Raw genomic sequence first — 7,616 nt, 5'->3', positions numbered from 1 at the left:
GTGGATCTCTCCACTCGATGTTTCAGAGAACCGGGGTTACGATAGTAAACTATTGTTCTCTTTCATCATCTCGTGTTCGAGATCCACCTATGGGAGATATGGACAGCTCCCCGATTGCCCAATACACTACAATGAGGCCCTGAAAGCCAGAGGACGGTCACCTCGAAAGGCGGTGCATGACACGTCACATGGAAACCACCCCACAAAGTGAGGAAGCCACTTTAGCAACAAAGAATAGCATATGGTAACATACATTCATGAATAAACCTGACCGCACTATCATGGTGAATATATGGTGCCAGGTGCAGAGTAGAAACATGCTTAGTGACTTTAAAGTGCTGGACTAGGCAGCCCAGACTTAAAGAGGGGTGGAGGGCCTAAGAGCACAAAGCTACAAAGAGCCGACACCCAGGACAGAATGAGCTACCGGGGTTCTGGTAACATCTAGCCGGTAGTATCTGGCAAACGTATGGGGAGAGGCCCAGCTTGCAGCGGCACATATGTCCTGCAAAGAGACTCCCTTAAATAGAGCCCAAGAGGCAGCCATACCTCTAGTGGAGTGAGCTCTGATGCCCTCTGGGGCTGCACTCCCTTTGATTCATATGCCAAAGATATAGCTTCCACAAGCCAATGAGAAAGGCGTTGCTTGGAAATGGGGTTCCCTGAGTGCGGGGGGCCCCAAGAGATGAAAAGCTGGTCGCCTTTTCTAAACGAGCTGGTCCTGTCTAAGTCCGCCCGCAGGGCACGTACAGGACACAAAGCGTTCAACCTCTGATCCTCTGTGGAGGAGAAAGGAGCTGGGTGGAACGCGGAAAGCTCAATCACCTCACACGTGAATGCCGGGAAGCATTTTGGCATAAAGGCCGGGTTGGGCCTGAGAAAAACCTTATCTCCACTGAGAGAGAATTTAGTGTACGAGGGATGAACAGAGAGTGCATGCATATCACTGACCCGCATGGCAGATGCCAAGGCCAAGAGCAAAGCTGTCTTGAAAGACAAATTCTTAAGGGAAATACTCCCCAGGGGCTCAAACGGCTGTTGAGACATTGCGTCCAGCACCATGGAGAGGTCCCATTCAGGAAGGACTCTCCTGGGGACTGGAAGAGAGCGGCGTGCGCCCTTCATAAACCTACAAATAAGGGGGTGTTGCCCCACCGTAGCGCTGTCGAACCCCACATGACATGCAGCGATAGCCGCTAAATAGACCTTAATAGTGGAAAAGGATCTTCCCTTGCCCATAAGGTCCTGCAAAAAGCATAAGATGTCGGTGATTGAGCACTGATATGACGTTACCCGTCGCCCTTCACACCACTCTTCGAACACCCGCCACTTACAGTCGTAAAGAGACCGTGTTGAAGAGGCTCTGGCACACTGAATGGTGGCCACAACACGTGGGGGGAGCCCCAGTGTGTTTAAGTTGGCCTTCTCACGGGCCAGGCCCAGAGGGCCACCCTGTCCGGGTGCGGGTGATAAATTTCCCCGTTCGCTTGAGACAAAAGGTCTGTGCGAAGTGGGAGGGGCCATGGCTGGGCATACAGCAGAGGGATAATCTCTGAGAGCCACAGCGCCTTGGGCCACCTGGGAGCTATCAAAATCATGGTCAAGCTCTGTTCCCTCACCCTGGCCAGAGACGGCGTTATGAGGCAAAGGGGAGGAAATGCATAGAGCAGCATGTTGGGCCAAGGGTGGGCCAGTGCATCCATGCCGAGGGGGGCGTCCTCGTCCCGTAGCGAGAAGAACATAGGACAATGGGCGTTTTTGCGCGAGGCGAAGAGATCTACGGTTGGCTGGCCGAACCTCCTCCACAGTAGACACACTATCTGAGGATGGAGGCCAGTCTCCGTGAGAGCGGGTTTCCCCTTGACAAGAGGTCTGCGCCCTGTTCAGTATGCCCGGGACATGGGTCGCCCGTAACGACAGGAAATGCCGCCTGCTCCATACTAACAGCCTGTGAGCGAGAGCATGCAGCTTGGAGGAGCGCATCCCCTGGCGGTTGATATATGCTACAGCTGTCGTGGTTGTCGCAGCGCACCAGCACATGATGCCCCTGCAAGCGGGGCAGAAAGTGATTCAGAGCCTTCCACACAGTGAGGAGCTCTAAATAATTTATATGGGCTGAGTGAAGTGTGCTTGGCCACACACCATTCACTGTTCTGCCCTCTTGCGTGGCTCCCCATCCTGTTAAGGACGCGTCTGTCGTCACTACTTTCCGCAGCATAATCGCCCCGAGAGGGGTCCCATGCGCGTAGAACTCTGCGTTCCTCCAGTGGCGCAGCGCTGCTGTGCACGAGCGCGTCACTGTGACAGAGCTGTTAAAGGGCTGAGATGAAGAGTTAAAACCCACTTCATGAACGCCCTCATTCTCAGAAGGCCCAAAGGCAGGACATGTATAGCCGCAGCCATAAGACCCTGTAGCCTGAGACATGTGCGAAAATGTATCCTCGCCCCTTCTTTGAATTGTGAGAGGCAATTCATTAAGGAGAGAACGAGCTCTTGTGAGAGACGCAGCGCATTGTAACCGAATTCAGCTCCAAACCCAGAAAAGTAACTCTCTGCGCGGAGTGAAATTGCTCTTGCTCACGTTCACTCTGAAGCCGAGGCTGTGATGTGAGCGAGCACACGGGCAGTGTTTTGCATGACGATCTCTCTCGAATCGGCTATAATCAGCCAATCGCCTATGTAAGTCAGGATTTTGAGCCCCGCTATTCTCAGCGGGGCTAACCCTGCTTCCGCACACGTACAAAACACTCTTGGACTGAGTGCTAGGCCAAATGGAAGTACTGTGAATTTGTAACGTATGCCTTGGAAGGCTAAACGAAGAAACTTCCTGTGTGGCGGTAAACGCTGATGTGAAAAACGCATCTTTCAGATCGATCGACGTGAACCAATCGCTCTGTTTTATTGCACGAGAGAGAACGTTGTGGGTTAACATTCTGAAATTGTATTTCCTTAAATGTTTGTTCAACACTCTGAGATCCAGAATAGGACGAAGTGAACGGTCCTTTTTTGGAATCAGGAAATAACGGGAGTAAAAACCCTGTTGACATTGATGCGGAGGTACCACTCGCACCGCCCCCTTCTCGAGAAGAGAAGAGAAGAGATCTCGTCTTTCAGAATGTGCGCGGAGCTCTTTTCTGTGTGAGAAAAGATAACTCCGCTGAAACGTGGCGGTTTTCTGGCAAACTGATGTCTGTAGCCCTTCGTAATGGTGCGAATCACCCATTCTGGGGCAGACACAGACTGCCAGGCTGTCACGTGTGACGTGAGAGAGCCCACACTCACCGGCGAGTTGCCTAGGGCAGGCAATTCAACCGGATTGTTCATTTGTGATACACAAATGACGGCCGACGGGGTAGAGTGGGTGGGCTTTTTCGCTGCAGCCGCCGCGAAGGATGTCTTACCCCAGGGCTTAGGAGGATGGTTGGGCTGCTGGCTAGGCTGCTGGCTGGGTGGCCTGCTGCGAGCCTTAGGCCTGGCTGTATTACGGTACGGCCGTCCGGTGGCTGGGGCCTGAGGGGGCCGTGCGGGGGGCTGGTGTGGAGTGGCCTTTCTAGGCAGGCATAGCCTCATCCTCCTTCTTCTTATCATCGCACCGCTGTTGCATAAGTGTTGCATAAGTGCAACAGCAGGGCCAAAAAGAGCCTGGCCTGGTTCCACTGGGGCTCCTGCTATGCGTCTTTTCTCGCTGTCGGGCAGACCAGAGAGATTGAGCCAGAGGGCCCGTTCCCCCACAACACATAGGGCCATGGAGCGTCCGCCGGCTTGGACGGCCTGGCGGGCATTACGAAGGACCAGGTCGTTCACGGTAACGATCTCCTTCCACAGCGTCGGCGATGGCACGCCTTTCTCCAAATGAGTGCTCATGTCCTCCAACAGCTCGGCCTGGTAGGCCGAGAGGAGGGAGGAAACATTTAGAGCCCGTACCGCGAGTGCCGAGGCCTTGTACGAGGCCTGGAAGACAGATGCTGAGAAGTGGTCCATCTTATTAGGGAGAACTGGCTTAGGAGGGGCCAGTAACCCTCCCTGCGAGGGGTTAAGGTGTCTGGCGATCGAGGGCTCAATGGTGGGAGGGTCGCCCATGCCACACGCTGCCATATCCTTAACCTCCAGACCCGCTAAGCCGTGCTTAAGATGTAGCGGGTCCTTCCAATAGAGTCACATGTGATTAGCGCACGTACAGGCATGAGCTGCTTCCTAGGACCGGAAGGGGGACCTAGGAGTTTGCCGTCATACACATCCCTCTCTTGGTCGGCGCCGTTCTGGAGGGCCGGCCATTCCATGCCGAGACGAGCGGCCGCTCGCTCACACACCTCGAGAAGGACCGCGTGCGGCAGTGTAGTCGAGCCGCTAACCGGGGGAGCTTGGGCGGTAGGGGTGGTTAACTCGTCGTCCGAGCCCTCAAGTATAGCGGGGTCCTCGTCCTCGCCTGAGCCGGGCGGCTCATCGTCGAACGAGGAAATACCGGGAAGGATTTCCTCGAGTAGGCCCTCGTTAGACTGGTCAGCCCAACTGAGAGCAGGCATGCTCTGGGAAGTCCCCGGAGCTGTAACGCTTTCACCTACTCCAGCGTCCGAATCGTAATGATCGTCCGTGCCTTGAGAGGATGCAACCTTGAGTCTTCGTCGAAGAAGCTTCCTAGGCAGGGCGAGGCAATGGGTGCAGTTCTCAGGAAGTGAAAGCGCTTCCTGAGCGTGTCTTAGTCCCATGCACACCACGCAGAAGGGATGGGCATCCCTCGCGGCAATGAGTGAACCACAGGCGGCAGGGCATGCACGCGACTGCATGTCCGGTGGGTTACCGGAGAGCTTGTGATCCATTGGAGAGGTGAAAGTTGATAAACAGGCTGGCAGCCTGAGCAAATCCAGGTAGCGAGCGTGGGTGGCTTGCAACCCGAAATAATCGCAACTAAACGCAACCGTCTGACAATCACGCCTGGCGGAGGCTGATCAAATGGATATTTCCTCCTGTTGACTGTGGTGAAGTCAGCGAAAACCGTAGAGCTGCGAAGCAAAGAGGTCGCGAGAAGCGAATAACAACTGAGGTAAGATAGCGTGTACTAGTGTTTTATGCACTTGGTAAGGGGCGGGTCCCTTACCGAGCATTGGACACGCGCTTCTGTCTGTCAGGCCAGACTTGGTGCAATTGGATGCTTCTGCAGAGGTCAGGTGCGGATGCCCTTCCCATAGGTGGATCTCGAACACGAGATGATGAAAGAGAACAGCTAAGCTCTTAAAAGAGGTATTCCCTGTAATCTCTGTACCTCTTCTTAATATTACTAACACCTCGCTATCCTTAGGACATGTGTCCCAAGAAACTTTAAAATGGCAGTAATCAATCCGCTTATTAAGAAGCCACAGCTTGACCCTGGAGAATTGACTAATTACAGACCAATTTTAAATCTACCATTTATGTTGTAAATACTATAAAAGGAAGTGTCCCCCAACTATATTCATTTCTACAGAGAAATGTAATATATTAACAATTTCAGTCAGGATTTAGGCCCCATCATAGTACAGAGTTTGCACTTATCAGAGTTACAAATTACTTGCTCTTATCATCTGATCATGTCTGCATGGTTTAGGTCCCATTTATCAGACCACTAACACTTTGTTTGTGTAAATGGGAAATCATCAAATCAAACAAAAGTATGGAGTGCTACAGGGATCAGTTTTAGGTCCTCTGGTTTTCACCTTACGTGCTTCCCCTGGGAGAGATTTTCAGGAATCATGGAAAAAGTTTCCACTGTTATGCTGACGATACCCAACTTTATATTTATTCTAAACCCAATGAAATGCAATTCTCATAATTAGCAGAGTGTATCATTGAAAAATCTAAGCTCGGATGGCCAGAAATTTCCTTCTACTCAATTCTGACAAAACAGAGGTAATAATTATTGGACCAAAACCTCTAAAAATAAGCCGCTAAAATATAATTTGACTCTCGACGGATGTACTGTTACGTCGTCTTCTAAAGCAAAGAACATAGTTGTTATATTTGATACCAATCTGTCCTTTTGAATATCACATTTCCAGTGTTTGTACAAAGTTACGACACATGCTCTCTGTTGCTGATGCCTAAAAACTAATTCATGCATTCATGACCTGAAGACTAGATTATTGTAATGAATTACTAGGAGGATATCCAGCAAGTTCAATAAATAAACTTCAATTGGTTCAAAATGCAGCTGCCAGAGTGCTGAGTACAACCAAGAAATATGATCATATTAGCCCAATTTTATCGTCGGTACATTGGCTACCTGTAACATTTTGCATTAATTTAAAAATTCTGTTAACTAAATACAAAGCTTTGAATGGTCTAGCTCCACAGTACTGAAGGGACCTTCTGACATGCTATATTCTGTCATGTTCATTATGATCACAAAATTCTGGCTTGTTAATAATCCCAAGAATATCAAAATCCACGAAAGGAGGTAGATCCTTTTCAAATTTGGCTCCTAAACTATGGAATAGTCTCCTTAACACTGTTCAGAATGCAGACACACTCACTCATTTTAAGTCTAAACTAAAGCCATGCCTCTTTAGACAGGCATAATTCATCCATCAACTCACAATTAGGCTGATTTAGTAAGGTCTGCCGGAACCAGAAACATCTATCATGATCTATAATGCTGCATAAAATTGAATGGCATCTATGCTAATATTATTCTATTTCTTTCCATATGCCGAGGTTACCAGAGCTGGCCAGATCCAACTCCATTACTACTTGGTGTTGGACTCCATCACTTCAGTCTTTTGACTTCAGAGGATGAACTGATGCCAACTCCAACTATAAGACATTTGATACTTCATATGCCACTACCTGAACTTTGGATTTAGGATGGACCCCACCGAACCTCACCGAAATGACCTGCCGGTTGAACTGAGATGCACCTCATTGATCTCTGTCTGCATTTTCTATTGATTGACAACACTCTTGAAATGGAATACATAGACTGTCATTTAATTGCCAACAAAAGCCTTCATCAGCCAATTTACAAAGACATTGCATCTAATGTGAACTTCTGCAGTTAATCCAGGATGGACTTCAAAGACATTAGTCATTAAATTATTATTTTTTAATTCATAAAAATGAATAACTTTTTTAAACACTGGACCTTAACGCTTACTTAATGTACAAATTTTAAACCATAACTTGCACAGCACACAAATAACTAATATTGGCATTATATACATGTTGTTTAGCCAGAGGGGAACTGGCCCCCACAGTGAGCCTGGTTTCTCCCATGGTTATTTTTCATTATTTAGATTTTATACACAATTTACAGTCATATATAATCAAACTACACAGTGATCACTTTAAGACTTTGTAGATATTACAGTTTAATTTGTGTTTTATTTATTTGTTAATGCATGATTTCCTTTAAAGCTGCTTTGAAACTGTGTTGTGAAAAACGCTATACAAATAAAAATTACTTGAATTGACTTGACTCTCCAAGTCATCCTGACAGCAACAATTTTTTAATATACTTCTGAGATCTTTTTTTTTTTTTTTTTTTGCAAGGCATGGTCCATGTCAGCAGATGCTTCTTGTGAATAGCACACTCAACATTCTTTTTTTTTTTTTTTAAGTCAAAATAGCTCTAACCCACACCTCCA

The 7,616-nt window shown here is 48.5% G+C and overlaps 1 pseudogene; it reads right to left on the bottom strand.

Moving 5' to 3' along the window:
• Positions 1-391: 391 nt before the first annotated feature.
• On the bottom strand, positions 392-1,983 carry LOC127655168 (uncharacterized; annotated as a pseudogene).
• Between the last annotated feature and the right edge of the window lie 5,633 nt (positions 1,984-7,616).

The sequence above is a fragment of the Xyrauchen texanus genome, chromosome 2 (genome assembly GCF_025860055.1).
Source record: "Xyrauchen texanus isolate HMW12.3.18 chromosome 2, RBS_HiC_50CHRs, whole genome shotgun sequence".
Lineage (NCBI taxonomy): Eukaryota > Metazoa > Chordata > Actinopteri > Cypriniformes > Catostomidae > Xyrauchen > Xyrauchen texanus.
This window is presented reverse-complemented; position numbering and strand designations above follow the sequence as displayed.